At 35.1% G+C, this 19,112-nt stretch overlaps 1 protein-coding gene across 1 annotated transcript in view; it reads left to right on the top strand.

Annotated features, from left to right (window-relative positions):
• Nucleotides 1-19,112, top strand: part of LOC103804803 (parkin coregulated gene protein-like) — a gene marked incomplete at its 3' end in the record, with an annotated part of 46,695 nt that overhangs the window by 26,945 nt on the left and 638 nt on the right. The window lies entirely within an intron of this gene.

Raw genomic sequence — 19,112 nt, 5'->3', positions numbered from 1 at the left:
TGATTAGTATTTCTAAAGTGTCAGGAGATCTTCATATGGAGTAATTTATAAAGGTGCAAAATAATTGTAATTTCAGCCAACTGGCTTAAAATCTGTTTTGTTAACTTAGTATGTGTTTCCTTTTATAGTCTGTGTTTACACTTAGCATTTCCTTGTTTTTGAAGACAGTGAGATATTATCTGATTTATTTTACTTCATGTATCAACAGAGTTAAGGATGTTTATAATTTAAATGAACTAAGGAAAACACTTTTAGCCATGTAGTTTGTACACTCTCTGGCAAGATTCCTCTCTAACTTATATATAACTGCATCAGTCTTCATAAGGTCATTGCAACAATTGTCATATAGACTTGTGTACAATGTCCATATCTTCAGGTTAATTGCTTTCTTGGAACAGATGGTCTAAAAAGTGAAAGGAGTCATGTACCTGCACCTGAATTTAACTAACAGGAGGCAGACCTATGTAGATATTAATTTTTTTAAGTAATTACTCTGATGATGAAAGAAGGTCATCTACTACAGATAGCCTTAATTTGACTAAGAAGACCTAAGAGACAGACATTCTATTGAAGTAGGTTTCTTTGTTGGTTGATTGGGTTTTGCTTGTTTGGTGGGGGTTTTGTGGGTTTTGTTGGGGGTTTTTTGCTTGTTTGTGGAGTTTGGTATTTTTTGCTTTGTGGAGATTAAATGTAGTAGTGCTTTGTTGAAATTAACGTAAAAAAATTGCAACTCTAATCATAAAAGTCAAATTTGATGCATTTTTAATGGAAATTTTGAAATGTCTGTGTTATTCTAATGATCAAGGGAAAAAATCTTGGAGTGATTACTAATGTTCTTATAGATACTAATTTTGAATGATTTAAATACTAAAAAATTTGTAAAGCAAGTAGTGCAAATTTTCTAATTTTCACCAAGGTATAGGCTATTTCCTAGTGATTAAGTTACTTAGTTGTGTGGTTTCCCAAGGCTTCCTTACATGGCTTGTTTGAGCTATTGCAAGTGTTACAACAGTATGTATATTTTTACAGCTTAATGTAAGGTTATATGAGCTGCAAGTAGGAAATGCAGGCCAAATGTGCAGAGTAGGGTCTATGTGCTGAAAAGCAGGGATTCAAAAGATTATCTGTTTTTATCATGAAAGTAATAACAGGGAAGCAGCAATGGGCTGTGGTCTTGTATATAATGGACTAATATGAAAACAAATATTATAGAGACTATATTTAAATTATTTTGTTTGTATATAATTTAAGCAGTTGGGGATAGGTCATCCAGATAATTTCTCGCATCACATGTAACTCCATTATACTACAAGACATATGTAAAGGGAATGTTTGCCTCTTTTTTTGTGCGCAGTTTAGATTTTCCAAAGTATAATTATTCTAGAATAATTATCTCTGTGTGCATACTCCCCTCCTAGGTGTGTTTCCATATGGACTTGAGGTGAAAGAACATATAAGAAACAATTGTTCTAGACTAATTAGTACCTATTAAATATTTTGGAAAATTTCCAACTCTAGATGAGTGTTAATGATGTACCCTGCAGACTTGGTCCAGAGCCCACTGGATTTAATTCCCCCTTGCTTCAATGAAACTTCTTTCAGAATTACTGAGCCAGCTTTTAATATTTACTGGAGTAGATAGAGTTCAGGCAATTAGCAATTTTGAATAGGATTTAATGGGGCATTCAGATGATTTATCGAGCTCTCCAAAGTGTTACATAGATTGAATTTCTTTGTAGTTGTCTTGTTCCAGAATGAGGGGAGACATCCCTATACTCATTAATGTGTGTGTGCATTGCGGCAGCCATTTCCATCAGCTTCTTCCAAACGCAGCAGTAAATCATCTGTTCTGCAGGTATGGTTCCATGAGCAGCTGAGCTCATATAACACTTTGCTGCTGCCTAGAAGTCTTGACTGTTTCTCAGTTTTTTTCTCCCCCGGTCCTCATTTTGCAACCTGTCTTCTTGTGCCATCTCTCCTCTTCATCCAGCACTAGCGTAAGATGATTTGGCTTGCTAAACCCGCAAAAAAACTCCTATCAGCTTCTTTCTCCTTGGTTAGTTATCTACCAAGTTATTCAGGTGAATCAACTTGGAGAACACTCACAAAAATATTGGTAGTGTATGTCGAGTAGCAGGGAGTGGAGAAGAAAGAAACTCCACCTTTAAGCAGTGCTGAGATGTTGGATCACTGCAGCGTGTCGAAATGTTGTGATAGCAAAGCCACTATTGAAGTCTGCAGCTGGCAGCATCCCCCTCATAGAAACACCTGCAGACTTGATTTTCCTGCTTCACACCATGGAGCTAAGGCATAGTATAGGCTTTTCTATAATCATATCTAACATTTTTTAAAAAATAGTCTGTTAGGATTAGTTCTTTATTAAACACTTTAATTTAGTATGAATTCTTACTTTACCCTCTAGAGGATTCCTGATTCCTTTCTCGTCTTTTGAATACATTCAGTTTTTATTAGGTGTGATATTCACGTGTCTTGGGCAAAAATGTTCAGGCTGTGTTGTGTATGCACTCCCTCCCTTTTTCTTACTCTCTCTCACACAGATACACACAAATTTCTGCATTAATCAGTGTAATGTATACTGTATATAATATATCTGCACTCTGTTATTTACTCTCTGTTGTTTTCATTATCTAGTAAAATACTTCCTCTTTTATTTTTCGATTCCTAATGCACTCGGGTACAAAACCAGTGTGTTAGACAGCATGCAATATTTTCAATGTCGTTAACTTAAAGCAGGAAAGTTATTCCGTTGACATGAGTTTCATTAATTTTTTTATCTCTTTACCATATTTACTGGTTTGGGGATAATTAAAACTTGTTTCAGCTTTTCTGTTAGAAAATAATCTGTTTCTCAATAGGTTAACTTTCTCAGTGTATTCTCCAATATTGCTATCATATTATTTAAGGGTCTCATATTTTCTTTAGAAATGCTTTATCAGAAGAATTTTAAGCTGTTTATTTTGTTAGTTTTTAGTTTTATGTCCCAGTCATGGTTGGATTTTTGAGAATAACCCTAGGTTAGCTATTTTTCTTTTCTAGCATAACGGTACTGTTACTGTTTTTCTGAGCTGTTTTCAAAAAATCACTGTGAACATTTTCTTGTATTTTTCCAGTAAAAATGTAGTTTATTATTCATTAATTATATGATGTCTTTAAGCTGTTTTCATAACTCTCCAAGTTTATATTGCAACAATATTGCTATATAGAAAGTAGAAACTACAGCAATGGTATGGAAATATGTGTATCACAGTGATAATTGGTAACGTATTTCTATTTTGCTTAAATGCTCTAAGTGTTTGAGGGAAGGTAATTCTTACAAAAGACTTTATATCTTAAAATAAGAAATGTGAAACAGTACACTGAGTAGTTGTGAAAACTAGATTCCATGTTACCAGCCAAAATAAGATCATGCATGGAAAGATTATATAGTTCATCAGCTGGTGTGATGAGATTCATGTATACAGGTAAAAGTAAGTTGCGTCAGTGACAGTGGCCCAAAACTGAACACAGTACTCGAGGTGTGTCCTCACCAATGCTGAGTACAGGGGGATGATCACTTCCCTAGTCCTGCTGGCCACACTATTCTTGATACAGGCCAAGGTGCTATTGGCCTTCTTGGTCACCTGTGCACACTGTTGAGCTGCTGTCCACCAGCACTCCCAAGTCCCTTTCTGACATACAACACTCGAGCCACTCCTCCCTCCCCCAGCCTGTAGCACTGCATGGGGTTGCTGTGACACAGGTGCAGGACCTGGCACTTTGCCCTATTGAACCTCATACAGTTGTCCTCAGCCCATTGATCAGATCCGTCCAGGTCTCTCTGTAGAGTTTTCCTACCCTCAGACAGATCAACGCTCCCACCCAACTTGGTGTCTTCTGCAAGTTCACTGAGGGTGAATTAAATCCCCATGTCCAGATCATCAGTAAAGACGTTAAACAGGACTGGCCTCAATACTGAGCCCTGGGGAACACTACTAGTGACTGGCCACCAATTGGATTAAGTCAGTATTCCATGGAAGTTGTCTTCTGAAAAGTGTATCATATTGTATCATGTTCAGTTCCTATACTATTGTCTTTTTCATGTTACACAAAGGATGAATGACTTTCCTGTTCCTATTGCAGTATTGAAAATTAATTGCTATATGTGAAAGATTCAAATATTTGGAGACATTCAGTGTATATGTTCACATATTGCACAAAGGAGCAATTATTGAAGTTACTAGGTTTTCAAAATTCTGGTTTTTATTATGTATACACATTTTGCTGGTTATTTTTTTGAGATATTGGGACTTCATATTCCTAAAGAAGACATGTCTAAAGATTATAATATATGTCCTCTGATATCTGATTTGTGCCAATATTAGCTGTGATTAGTTTGATAATCTCTTATAGTCTCTTTAATCTTCTTTAAGTCCCTTTATTATTGCAAACTCCAATGTCTGACATCAATGTTTTTATTATGCCAGTTGCAGTCTGGCTTAATTTTGGAAATTAGTTTTTTCTGATTACATATTCTGCCTGTACCTCTTTGCAGTTTCTTTTTGTGGCAACACTGTATAACCCTAAGCATTTTTTGCTGAGATTTTTTTAAGTTGTGAACTTACCAATAACCATATGATTAGTTTTCTTCTCTGTGTTATTTCTAGCTGAAAATATTTTTGATTGATAAATATAAAGTAAAAGGTGACTGATTACATAAACATGACATTTTAGAGCCTTTGTTTTTTCAGGAATAAAGGAAATAATTCATAGCAAGTAATTCGCTTAATGAGTTTAAATGAGTTTACCTTCTACTGCTCCAAAATTGTTTATGAGACTATCTGAATTCCATCAATCTTATTTATTGTACCGATTCGTTGTGTAAATATTTTCAGCAATTTGGCAATGAATTTTTTATGTGAATATTTGGTTTATAATAAAACACAGTTTCAATTAAGTGTGCATTCTAAATAGGTTCTTCAATCCATCTAAGTCAACACAGGCAGCGCCTATCAGAAGACCATCTTTACTTTTGCAAATGAAAATACAGTTCAGAGTTCAAGCTCTATACTCAAGACTTTGAAGAGGAACTTAAGACTATGGCAATTTCATATTGGACAATGAAGTGTGAGATTGCACATACTTTGGCATGTAAAATGCAAAATGCAATGTATGATCAGCTGGATATTTTCATTGTTTTCAATAATCACATAAATTCACCAAGAGTGCTCTTGTTAGATGGGTGGCACATAATTTTTCGTTGGACTGGAGTTCTTTCTCACAGAAAGAAAGTCTTCTATAAATGTAAATGTTGTCTGTAAACCTTCTTGTTAGAAACCATTTCTATGTAAGTTTCCAGAGAATGCAATATGAAAAAAAAGGGATAGAACAATTAACTAGATGTTTGTAATCAGTAAAACTAAAAATCAGCAGCAGGAGCTGGGGTTGCTTAGTCTGGAGAAAAAGAGACTTAGGGGAGACCTTATCAGTCTACACAACTACCTGAAAGGAGGTTGTAGCCTCTTCTCACAAGTAGTAAGTGATAGAACAAGAGGAAACGACCTCAAGTTGCACCAGAGAAGGCTTAGATTGGATATTATGAAATGTTTCTTCACCACAAGGTGTTGTCAAGTCCTAGAACAGGCTACCCAAGGAAGTGATTGAATAAGCATACCTGGAGGTATTTAAAGATGTGTAGATGTGGCACTTAGGGACATGGTCTAGTGGTGAACTTGGAAGTGCCAGTTAAGGGTTGGACTTGATGGTCTTAGAGATCTTTTCAAAACGAGATGATTCTGTGATTCTATTCTATACTTAGCTGCTGTACTTTATTCTGACTTTCACTGGTGTTATTATTATTTGCTATTAGTTGACACCTGAACTGTGAAATAATTATTAAAAATTGATTCCTTCTTAAAATGCTATTAGGTCTGATAAGTTAATAGCAGTTACTGCTTTTGTGTCTTTACTTCACAATTACCCAGCCATCTTTTCTTTCTGACATGGTGTAACTGATACAGATCAAATTAAATTGTCAGAAATTTTTCTCAATTTCTGTTTAGCTTTGAAATTGCAGTTTCTATTTCAGAGCTGAAGGACAGTTGCTGTTTTGATTTTGCTGGTTATACCAGTTTCTTTAACAAAAGTTATTCAACCTATCTGCAAATCTTATTGCTAGTTTCTGTGTACATCTCAAATCTTTCTATATGTTGATTGCTTTTGTCAAGGAAAATAGAGCTGATAAAAAACCCAAATAATCATAATAAAGGTTTACCATAAATCTAAGTATCATCACAAGAATTATTTAATACATTATCTACCATTTCTTCAGTATTTTCTTGTTGATCCTCGGTTCAATAAAGAATTCATGCATGTGCTTATCTTATGGTAAGCTGAGTAGGTTTACTACTAGTTTCCAGTTGTCACTTTGCTGTGGTTTCATCTGTACTTTCTACTCTTTACTGGAAAGAGCATTTTTCCTATCGATAAAGGTGGAGAAACCAACTATTGAAGTAAAAGTAAATTCTACCATGTAGAAAATCATACTCAAATTGCCAGTTATCTTTTGGTATCCATGTTAGCTTACTGAGAACTGGCTGCTCTGACAGAAAAAAATGGCATATGTAGCCTATGACTGTTCAGTGTTACTCAGAATAGTCTTTTGCCTTGCCGTTTCCACCCTAGTGTCTGTTTTTACATCCAGCAGCAAGATGAACATTGAAAGATGATTTGTTTAAATCACCACCACCTAAACTGCTGTGGATGGTGAAAAAAAAGTACTAACAATTCTGAAATTAGAGGGAACATCACTTCTGTTGGAACTCTGCTTTCAGTGTTTCTTCAAACATTCCTTCATTTCTCCATGTTTGAAAAGTTTTTTATCATATTCATGAAGGTTTTATTTCTTTTCTGTAATGTATGTGGGAAAAAGATATAGTTTCAAAAACTTGGATGTCTCAGAGCCATAGTTTTTGTTCATTAGTGTTCATGGGAGAACTGCCTTCTGATAAGCTCATGTTTTTTATAATTTATTCTCTTGATATTTATGTTGAGGAAAATTATTCCTATATCTGTATTTTGGCACTTAAAAAATTAGCTCCTCTTCCCTTAATGCCATCTACAACTAGATTATGTTAACTATGTTTCTTCTTTCTTTTTCATCTTACCCAACGAGTCTACCAGGTCCCAACAGAATAATGCTTTGTGATACTGAAAATGGAAACTTTTACTGGAATATTGATTTTCTTAAATATTGGTTGATTTATTTAAAAATATTGTGGTTTATGATTAAAAAACAGAAATGTAATTACTTTGATTGGCATGGTCTTCAAAGTATGATTTCTCTATCTTGAAGTTCAAACCGGTAGTTTGAAAATTAATTCTCTTGACTAAATGATGCAGGAATGAGAGCCTGCAAGGGCATACAGAATTATAGCAGACATAAATGTCTGTGTTAGGAAATGAAGCCCCAAACAAATAATTGAAGCAATTGGTAGTCCAGATATATCTCAGGAAATGAGAGTCTGAATTTTCTGGCAAAAATATAAAGTTGAATAATAAAACACTTAAAGCTTTTAAAAAAAAACCCAGCTTAATAAACAAGGATTGTGTCTAGCAGCATGGTAAGTACATGCTGTTGCATCTGAATTACAGCCTAGGTCACCTACATTCTCCATCAGTTGTTGCACTGAGATTTAATAGCAAAGCCTCAAGGGCAAGGTTATCAGACTAAACACCCTATGCAATTTCTGTGAGCTACGGAAACATACTCTGTGTGAAAGCACAAATTTGCGATTCTTTTAATTAAAGTCTTAGCAGTCTGATAAAAAAATTATCAGACTACGTAATAAGATACTTACAGTTACAGTCAAATTATCCAATTATTGCTGCTTATGCCCAATAATGAAACTATTAAAAATTATCTACACAAGCTTTCTAGTAGCTATCCTTAAGCTGATGTTGTGCTTGCCCTTCCAATGCGTGCCTAGGTTCTGAAGTGCTGTTCCTGTGGTGCTATTCCTTCTTGAAAGAAAGGGTTATGCAAAGTGAACAGCATCCCAACTTTTTGATAGAAAGAATGTGATGTTTTGTTGATGATTTCTTCCCCCGAACAGGACAGTCCCCCATGGGTCTGTTTGAGATCACATTTATACATTAGATCACACAGTTGACTGTTTTTACTTTGGTCTGCATTTCCACGTTATATCCAAATTATACATTTTGTATACACTGTATACTTGTTCTTGTCTGGTTAGAGGCATGGGGGCTGTTAAATCCATCAATTTACAGTCTTTTTTTTTTTATTGTCCTTTTGAAGTGATGATAGTGGTTCCATAATTAGAGTGGAAACTATATTAAGTGTAGAAATAATATGATTCCCTGAGTCTCTGCCTACTTTCAGAGAAGTTTGGTGGAACTAAAAAAAGATTTTTTTTATATTGCATTGTTCTGTGTAATTGTAGCAGTTTGTTGTTCATTCTTCTAGATTTTCTGATACACTTTGGTCTCTTGGTATCTGTATTAAGGAGCTAGGACTCAATAAATAAAGAATGCTCATTTGCTAATTGACAACATTAGTAATCAATCCATTTAGTACTCTAGTCTATAATATATGCCTTTTAAACCATAATGTGCATAGTTGTGAGTTTTTTTGAATGATTACTTTTGACTAGTGTATAGAGTCTATAATATTTCATTTTGACATATCTGTACAATTTTGATACAATTTTGCATTTGGAAATTTTATTAATAGTTTTATTATGAATACTCTTTTCTAGATACTATGTGGAGCAGTTTTGTCATAGTTCCAGTTTAATTTATTTTGGTTTTCTTAGGTCTTTGATAAATTCCCCAAATACATTTTTGAATAAATATTGTCTTATGGTGGTACCCTGGAGGTCAAGACACTCATCGATGATATGGAAAGCTTAGATTTCTTCGCAGTTATAGCACTGGAACAGATGCGTTTGGGGTATGACTAAATCCCTATTTCATCAACTAAAACAGTGTTATCAAGGTGCTAGAATGACATACACGAAATAAGATAAAAATAAGTAGATTAGGGCAGTCCCTGTTGAACCTGGATACATTCAGTCCAGTCCCTGCTCAGAATATCATATGTAGCATATAAAACTACATCAGAAGATGCTAGGAAGAAAGAATCCCTGTATCATGTAGTCCCATGAATAGTGCATTCTCCCTTTTCTGCCAGAACCAGAACTTTTTTTGTATAAAGAGTCTGTACACAGTAAATTGGATGTGTCAGTTTAAGCTGAATTGAGCATGAATGTGGAAGTTACAATGCATGAAAACGGGATGAATTAGACATCATTCGACTGAGAAACAACGCAACATCTAAGAGAATCACTTTTATTCTACATGTTGTGCTACCTTTATGCATGCTGTTGTACATACCTTTCAGTTTCTAAGTAAAAAAGGTCCTTGCTAGACTCTTGAAATTGCCAAGAAAATAGTTATTTTTAAGTTGCTTGGAGTACAAATTAAATTAGGTCTAAAACTTCGCAAAAACTGTTTTGACTAGCTAGTTAGAATACATCTTCACATCCCTGAGAAGACTCCTGTGAATCATAGCAAAACTTAGGTCAATCTTATGTGTTCTTTCAAGTCTAGATGGAATAAAAGATATATGCAATAATTAAAAAAATGGTGGCTAGCTGAATCTATAATCACAAATATATGGAAGAGGAAGGCTAGAAAGCTGCTGAGGTGATATTTTAAGGTCTAATTATCTTATGTGGAAAGAAACTGAGGAAATTTCCACTGAAGCAGTTGGACAGCCTATGTCAGTGAATGTTGAAAATGCTAAAAAGAATCAGATGTCTTTTCAAAATGGCAAAAAAAAGCCCCCAAAACCCTGTCAGTGCTCTCCAGTCTTAAACTAATCGGCTTATTGAAAACAGAGAGATTTGTAATATTTAAAGAAAATTTTGGTAACATGGCAGAAATAATAGATCACAGAAAACAATATTTAGACTTTATAAAAAAGGGAGGGAGATACTTTGACATTGAGTAAGAAAAGTTAATCCAGCTGTACTTCACTACACACCTGAGACACCATGATGTCCAAAGAGTTATCAATTCCTGCCCAAACAGTCTTTTTAAGAATGATGATAGAATTCACAGAATTTCATTACTTTCAGATGCTTCTGTAGAAAATTCAGTAGTTTCAGAAAAGAAAAAAAAGGCATCAGAAATGGTCATAAGGTAAAGAGCAATTAAATCAATTTAAAGTCATTTCTCAAGTCATAGAAAAAATGGAGCAATTCTTAAAAAAAGCATGGGACTTGATATATTTTAAATTTTTCCCTGAAAATTAACAAATATCAACATATGATTGACAAACCTACTAGTATGAATACGATAACTTCACATTAAGATTTTTTTTTAAAGTTAACAAAAGGGTCTCCCGTATCTTCCAGACCACAAAGAGACCACAGAAATCTCACTGCCCTGAATATGGGACAGATTGATGTAGCCCACACTAACAATGCTGTATGGATTAAACGAGCTGCATGAGAGCCTCAGTATCTGCAATAGCTATATTTTATAAATAGAAATGGTAATAGGATCCCACAGAGTAAAAAGTTCAAAGCTTTTTATTCAAATATTTCATATGTTCTGGTCAAGATTAATATATTTCCATGCAGATTTAGTAGACTTCAATAACAGACAGTATGTCTTCCAGCTGTGCTGAAATTACTAACATCAGCATAATAAAATTGTATCACCACCTCTTTAGACACGAAAAATTATATTTTAAGGGAAAAGGATGCTAACAGTCTAGGTAGTTGTGGAGATTGAAACAAAATATTTAGAGAATATCAGTTACTATGGGAAGTGATTAATCCTGGATTTGCAAATATGAAAAGCATTTCAAATAAGAAAATTATCAAAGTAATAGCATTATGACCTATGAACGATATATCTCCACAGTCACAGCCTAGCCGCTGTCAGTATCTGTGAAGAAAAACTGTGAGAGCTCCCTTTCACTTGCATCCTAGAATTTTTAATTCTGATATGAGACAAAATTGACTCTTCTTCACTAAGGAATATTCTACCTCTCCTTGGGGGATTTTCTTACCTAGATGCAAAGCAGACAAACAGAGATTGCTAAAACCTTTTCTGCTGCAAACAATTTGAATTAAACAATTATTTGTTTCCTACTAGTGTTTCTTCTGTGAGGGAATGACTTGAATTTAGCATCAAAGAAAACTATTGATCAGTTGTCCTTCCAAAAGGGCAGTTATCTTAGCATGTTAATAAATACCTTTATCAGCAACCTTAGCACCAAGAGAAAGTGTGAAAACCTGCCATGCAGTAGAATAGCTATTGCATTGTGTCCTAAATTCTGGTCTACTTTCGACATGTAGATTTGGCATCCAAAAATATATATGCAGCCATAAAGAATGTTGTGATTCCTTCTACATTAGGGAGCATTACAGGCCAATAGGAGAGGATCACCAAAGGGAAAAAGCTGATGCTGAGGATAGGGTGTTTTGCATGTCTCAGGGATTCACATTTCCTCATTCAGACTGACTGTTGTCTGAAAGGAGACTAGTTCATTCACTTAGAAACTGCTTCATGATGTGAACTGTAATTGAGTGTCACTTGAGAAACACACTTGTGATCCCACCTTAAAAATGAATGCAAATGAACTCCCAGTGAATTTATATTTTTCTAAACATTAGACTGCAGATAGAAGAATTTCCACAATCAGGAAAAATTTAGAAGGCTTCCAGATTTAGTGCAATTGATGCACTGGAAATCTTTGTGAAAATAGCAAAGCAAGACTGTATTCATCCAGACTGGAAGAAGGAAAAAATATATTAGCAGAGAAATATATTAGCAGTTGTCACTCTTCTCCCTTTGCATCAAAGGAAATTGATTGGCAAGCATCATGAGAGAAATCTAAATTATATGAAATAGTTACACTATAGTCCAGCAGGGAATAAGAGGTGGAATACCTTCCAAGAACAAAATGCTGTAGAGCAGTTCATAACATAGGCACATATGTCTTATTGAAACAGCTTATCTCTTCTCCAATCAAAAATAACATTTCTGAGGTGGTGAAATAGAGCAATTCTGCATGCAGCTTATGACTTACTTTCAGTAGTGTCTCAAGGCAATAACGAGATACAGTATCTTTGTACAAAATCACGTCTGATTTTTCTTTCAAGTTCTAGTGCTTTAGAAGCATTTGTAATGTTTGCTGACCTATCAGTAGTTTCGTTTGGGGTCTTAAAATGGATTTATCTCATTTTGACTTTTGAAGCTATGAGACGGGCTTTGATCTGTTGTCCAGATTTGTGCAGTAGCCCTAGAGCAGCTTTTAAGCATTAGATGTGGCACCATTTAAAGCATATCAAGAGTGGTGCATGTGAAGGAATATCTCCCTGTTTCTTTTTGGATGTAAAATGCTTTTGTCTGATACATGTTGATGGGTCGTGTTCTTTTGATGTTGAATGCTTGTGATATTGATGTTAAATAAAAGGAATTAATCTGGAATTTTGGAGTACCTATTGGGACATCTTACTCTGCCTCTCCTGTCATTTGAAGTTTTTCATTCAATTTTTAGTATATCTGCATAGCAAAATCAAAACATGATTGTAGAATGTATTAACCACTTAGGTTAATCAAATTAGGACCAGTAAATTAAGACAGAGCAGTACGGGTTTTCTTGCTTATTGCCAGTCAGAGTAGTCACTCTTGGGAATGCCTAGTTCGGATTCTTATTGTTAACACTTGCTAAGATTTGTGTTTCCAAATCTTTGCTACTACTGTTATGTTTATTTGAAAATCCATGGATATGTTACCAAATACTATTACCGTGCTATTGCTTTGTTGTGTTGGTAGGTAACTGCCAAAATCTTGATGTTTTCTCCTGCATGATTGATGGGATTTTCTTGATGATGGGCTTGTCTGTGTTACAAGTGTGGAAACACTTAAGGTACCTATCTGTGTGCCAACTCCAGAACCACAAACCATGGATCATGGCTTGTGCACCTAGACTTCCTCTTCAGGCATGAGTTGTGACTCGGCAGTGTTATGCCAATGCCTAGTCAGTCAAGAGCTCTATCTCTCGATGTGGATGAGGACCTTAGAGTTGATAGTTCTAGTAAAGCTTTGTATGTCCATGTGGCACTGTGTAATGCTAGGTAAAATATTTGGCCTTTATTCCTGCTAGCTTGAGTATTTCTTCATTGCATAGTGTAATTTATTTGACTTATTTAATATATATTGCATTTTGCTTGAGGTTTGCATTAGGATTTGGCAGCAGCTTCTGGCTCGAGTATACAAGGAAACAAATGATGATCTTTCCTGTGGGGAAGTAAGTGGAGTGCCAGTTGGACTATGCTACATTAGCCAAGCTTAACACCAGTATAAGAGGAGGATGAAACAAAGACCCTGTCAGTGGTTACACAAACATTTGCTTGATGCCATCACCTCTACATCTCCCTGAGACAGTAGCACTGCATTAGTAGACTCCATTCTGTGAATACAATGCAATTTTATACATATGCATTTTCAGTTCAAATACGAAGAATGAGGATTTGCCATTTTGTTTCTGAAAATTTCATTCTTAAAGGTGATAATATGGCATTATATTTTCAAGGAAGACTGCATTTTATAAGTAAGACAGTTGAGTGGTCATATAACTTTTGATCCCTATAGTTTCAAAAATAAATTCCATGAAATTTTTTTGTGAGGAGCAAACATAAAAGGCAGACAAAAAGATCAAAGTTATTTCTTTCTTCTCAGTTGTCATCTAAATGAATTAACCTGAGTTAATCAAATAAAGTTTTGGTTTTAATGATTACATGTGATTAAAATGTCACTGGTATATTTTATTTAAATACATGAATTTTATGTAACAACAGTAGGATCTCAGTACAGTTTCTGTCTGAAACTAGTGTTAGTTTTCATGCAAATCAGCAGCTGTCCTATGCAGGCATGTGTTTAGGTCCCTGAGTATGCATAGAGTTTGATACTCAGTTAGGAAATGTGGAAAATTCAGTCTTCAAATATTAATCACTGTTTAAACCTGGTTTCATGTAATTTTTCTTAGTCATTTTCCTAATGTGCCATCACTGAAAAGTCTAAGACTGCAACCTGATAAAATGGTTTTAAATGCCCGTGAGTCAATGAAAAAAATAGTCTTTCTGCCTTTTTTTTTGCTTAATGGCTTGTATCTTTTATCTTGTCACATAGTTCAATGGCATAGAATTACAATAAATTAGTTTTGCAATTATCAAACTCTTCAACTTCTCTTTGGCATTTAACGAACCTCAGAAGCTGTTTATTGCTTCATATACTTTGCCATCATGAATATTAGCCTTTAATTAACTGGAACTCTAATCTTAATCTTTCTATCTGTGTTGCAATGAAATATTTTGTTAGGCTGAAAAAGATAGTATTTGTTACTGTTTTTCCAGTAAATTTAATACTTTCAGAAAGACCTTTTCAACAGTAAATATAACAATATAAAACGTAAGAAGGTAAAACTTCTTGTCACAAAAAAAAACATTGTTTGATTACTTTTTGTGTATTTCACTTACCAACATAAAATCACAGAGAAGCCTCAGTTGAGAGAGACCTCTAGAGATCGCCTGGCCCAGTCCTCTTTTAAAAGCTGGGTCTTAGATTTGGGTTTTTTTGCAGATCCTTGCCAGGACAAATCAAATATTTTCAGGGAGATTCCACCACTCTGTGGGCAACATATTCCAGTGTTTCCTTTTTTCCTGATGGTGAAGAACTGTTTTCTTGTATCCAGATACAATTTCCCTTGCAGTAATTTGAACCTGTTGCCTTTTATCTGGTGCATCCTTCTGAAGATAATACCTTCATCTTCTCTGTATCTGTTAGGGATGAGAAGACTATGATTAGATTCTCCCCTGAGCTTTCTCTGGGCTCAACACATCCAGTTTCTTGAACCTTCTGTCAAGATCTCCCGACATCTAATGTTCTTCATGGTCCTGTGCTAGACTCTCTCCCTTTTTTTCAGTGTTTGTAATGAACTGGAAGGGCTGGAACTGGACACAATATTCCAGGTGTGTTCCTGATCTGTTGGCTATACCGTTACTGATATAATCAGAGCTCATTCTGCCATCATTGTTGCAAAGATGCTGCTCACTCAAATTTAGTGCTTCCCCAAGAATACCCAGGTCCCTTTCAGCAAACCTACACCCCAACTAGTCAGACCCCACCCACCTTGTACTGCTGTTTGGAATTATTCTATCTCATGCGCAAGCCATCATGTTTATGCAATTCTTGTTGGCCTGGTCTTTTAAAATTAGTGAAAGCCTGTCTGCATGGCTGCTATTGCTTCTGGTGTCTAGTACCTCTCTGCCCAGTTTGGTATGGTCCACAAACATGGTAAGCAAGCATTCTGTTCTGTCATCCACATCCTTTATAGAGATGTTGAATGGTCAGACCTCTAGGAACATCCTTTCCAACCAGTGGCCTATAAGCAAGTAAAAGCCTATTAGTCTTTTCCTAAAAGTTCAAACGGTAACAGTTCTGCAAGATTCTGAAGAACACAGTTCATGTAAGCAGCTTGGTAAATCAGATTGCTTCTGATTTAAGAATGGCCATTTAGCTGTTAGGAAAGACTGTTCAACAGTCTTTTACTGTGAGAAGCATATCTTCTGTATGAAAAGCAAAAAAATAAGTAAATTCGACTTTGTTTCCTGGAAAGCTTAACTGGCCTAAAGATTTTGAGACAACTTCTCTCTGTGTGTACTCTGTTCCAGAATCTAATTTTTACTTTTTTATTTCTTTTTAATAGCAATTAATCTGAATCCATGACTGGCATTCTTGTATTGTGATAGGCCACAAATAGAAAAAATAAAGAAGTCTGGTCTCAAAAAGGGCTGCTTCAAATCTGCTTATAGGAAAATAAATACATAAAACAATATAGGAACAGGAAATGCAAAAGAAATAGTAAAAGAGGAAATAATGCACATATACTTTTCTTCAGGCAGACTGCGCACAGCTAGAGTGACTCAAAGAGATTCTGCATTAGAGAACAGTGCTCAGAATGCCAAATATGTTAGTGGTGGTCTCACTAGTGATAAAGATAGGAAGGAAAAGAAACTATTTGCAAAAGGTAGACAGTGCTAGCTCAATGCAGCCACTCTAGCAAATGTCTCATAATCTACTTTTATCAGATGGAAATAAAAGGAACAAGTTGTCTCCATGGAATAAACTTAAAGCAGAGCAACAGTACTTTTCAGTCATGCAAGATACTGTATCTTCAATGCAGGGACAGTTCCACTGTCTTCCTGATCACTGATATTTCTTTGTTCTAGACAGGTCTTAGGATCATTCCTGTCTAGATCATTTCATTGCTTTGAAGTCAGTTACTCTTTCTGGTATTTAAAGGTCTCTATGCCTATTACAAACCAATTTTCTAACAAGAAAAACATCTTTAAGACAAAGGGAAAAACAAAAGCTCTCTCTTGAGACTATTTTCAACTATTTGGTATGCTGCTACCTCTCTCGCCCTACACACTACTTCAGTAGTTATACAGTACAAGATGTGTTAGGTGGATAAGAAACTCCATATTGGAGACAATAATGACCTGTAATACTGAAATGAGAGATACGATAATAGATGAAAGGTATTGATGCAGCTTCTTAAGAATTGGTTTTAGGGCTAACCTTATTTAATATTTTCATTGAAAAAAATATTTTCATTGAAAAAGTTTCAGGATTGTATATTGAAATTTATAGTTGACACAATGTTTGTAGTTGATAGTAAAACAGATGAAGATCATGATGTCACACAGATAGAAGTGGAAACCCTAGAGAACTGGTCTAATAGAAATGGAATTAAATATAATAGTACAAAGTACAAGCTAATTCACTTAAAACTAATGACAAGAAATTATGTTATTAACATAGAGCTCATCAGCTGGAAAAGATGGTTGCTGTGGCAGTTAATCAAAGGATAACTATGAGATGCCAGTGTGATGTGGCCATGAGAGACTAAATGTAAGGCTAGGAGATCTGCCACACAGACTGTATCACATGAAAAGATAATACTCATTTTATTTCTGATCACCGGTAATAAGGATTTAGTAAACTTGAATAGATTTCTTTTTCATCAGCTTTTACAATCAGAGCTTGAATGTACAGAAGCTTTTAGTATTTCCAACACTTGACTTGGATGGAGTTCCGTAAATCTACTATTAGCTACATGCATACATAAATACTTTTGTTTGTTCCAAACGACTAGATTTTTTTATGTCCTGTGCTTTTACGGAAGGAGACAGTGGAAAATCTGTCCTTATTCACCTTCCCCATAAAGTCATGATTTTATAGTTCTTTATTTTATTCCTTCTTAGTAATCACTTTCCCAATTTATTCCATTCTTGTGAAAACCATTCCATACTCTCAGTCATTATCCTTCTCTGAACCTTTTCTAATTCTACCATGTCTTTTTTTGAGGTGACAGATCAGAGTAGCCATACCATTGAAGATGTGTTTTCTAACCATTCATGTAAGGACAATGCACAACAGAATGAGTTTGATAACCAAAATCCTATTAGTCCTTTCTGATATCTTTGTTCTTGAATAAAGAACAGGAGGAAATCAAATTGACATAAACGTATTTTCTAGGAAATTCTTAGAGGTGCAGTAGGAAAAGGTCATAGCAAATTTACTAACATGAGTTGGAAAGAAGAAAATATTTGGTATCAGATACAATTTGGGACTCCATTAGCTACCTCTAATTATGATGGTCTGCAAAAAATAATTCTGATTGTATATCATGTAATCAAGACAACGTATTCTTTATCAATAAGTTAAAATTTAATATAACAGTGACCTCTAATATTGTACAGAAAGTAATGTTTTAAAGGATGTGTGAGGGACCTGGTTGTTAAAAAAATATACAAAAAAACCCCAGAGGCGCTTTTGTAGTGGCCTCAAATGTGCAGTTACTCATCGACTTGCCTGAAATGAAAAAAAAACATAAACTCACAAGACAAGAGAAAGTACTTATACTACTGGCATAGAACAAATTGTTCCTCTGCAGAATAATAAATGTAGATTTATTTACATTGGTTAGAAATGCTTTGCTTGGAGTATTACTTTCAACTGCTGCAGATGTGTTTACTAAGCAAAATTACAGCTATGCCTATCAAATCTATTTTCACTGGACATGATCTATCAGTGACAGCAATATGCAGCAACAGGTCATAGTTTAGTAGCCCTAGTTTAAGCCATTTGTAGGAAAGTATAGTGCAGGCATATCACTAGTGGACCCCTCTACCTCAGCCAGTGGAAAATGATGGCAAAATACTTTGGATTAAAACAGTGCCAAGTCAAGGTTGGAGTCAAGATTTAGATCTGTAGTTAGCAGACTCAAATTACAGTATAGTACAAATGAAACAAAGGATGTTACATGTTTGCATTCTGTTCACTGGAAAGCTGAATGTCTGTGCTGCTAGAAACTAACGTAAGGGTCACTGAAGACAAAGAGACAAATAGAACAATAGGAAATACTGGGTATGATATATGATCCTTGAAGCTCTCACCTTGTTTTGAAAATGACACATTCTATGTTATAAAAGGTAGCAAGTCATAAAGGCATTTGTTACAAAAGAGATACACAAAGAATTGTAGGAAGTCCTTATGCCAGATGTATGGCTATAAAAAAAAAAAAAACAAAAAAAGGATGGAATTTCTCAGGGAAGAATCAGTTGTCAAGGACATTTTGGATTAGTTTAGCTCTCTTAGACTCTTTTAGCATTTGAGATTAGTTTTGCTAATTAGCTTGAACAATGGATTTCTTAGAAGTACTTGAAATTCTATTATGTTAGTGCCAGTTGTTAGTTGCTGTTACTACCATGTGTGTCTGAGAAAAAGGTTCCAGCATGAGCATTTTGGAATTGGACTGTCATTCAGGCTATGCAATATGCTAAACCAGCAATAACTCTGATAAGCAACTAAGTAGAGCTAAATCAAATCACAAGGAGAGGGGAGAGATCTGAGCTAAGACCTTCATTCCTTCCAGTGCTTCAGCCACCAGTACTGAAGGACTGGAAGTCATATGAAGGCCAAATCCATAGCATTTGAGGAAGGGATATACT

Source organism: Acanthisitta chloris, unplaced genomic scaffold, assembly GCF_000695815.1.
Source record: "Acanthisitta chloris isolate BGI_N310 unplaced genomic scaffold, ASM69581v1 scaffold10736, whole genome shotgun sequence".
Lineage (NCBI taxonomy): Eukaryota > Metazoa > Chordata > Aves > Passeriformes > Acanthisittidae > Acanthisitta > Acanthisitta chloris.
The sequence above is the reverse complement of the archived record's forward strand: the minus strand, read 5'-3'. Positions and strand labels throughout refer to the sequence as shown.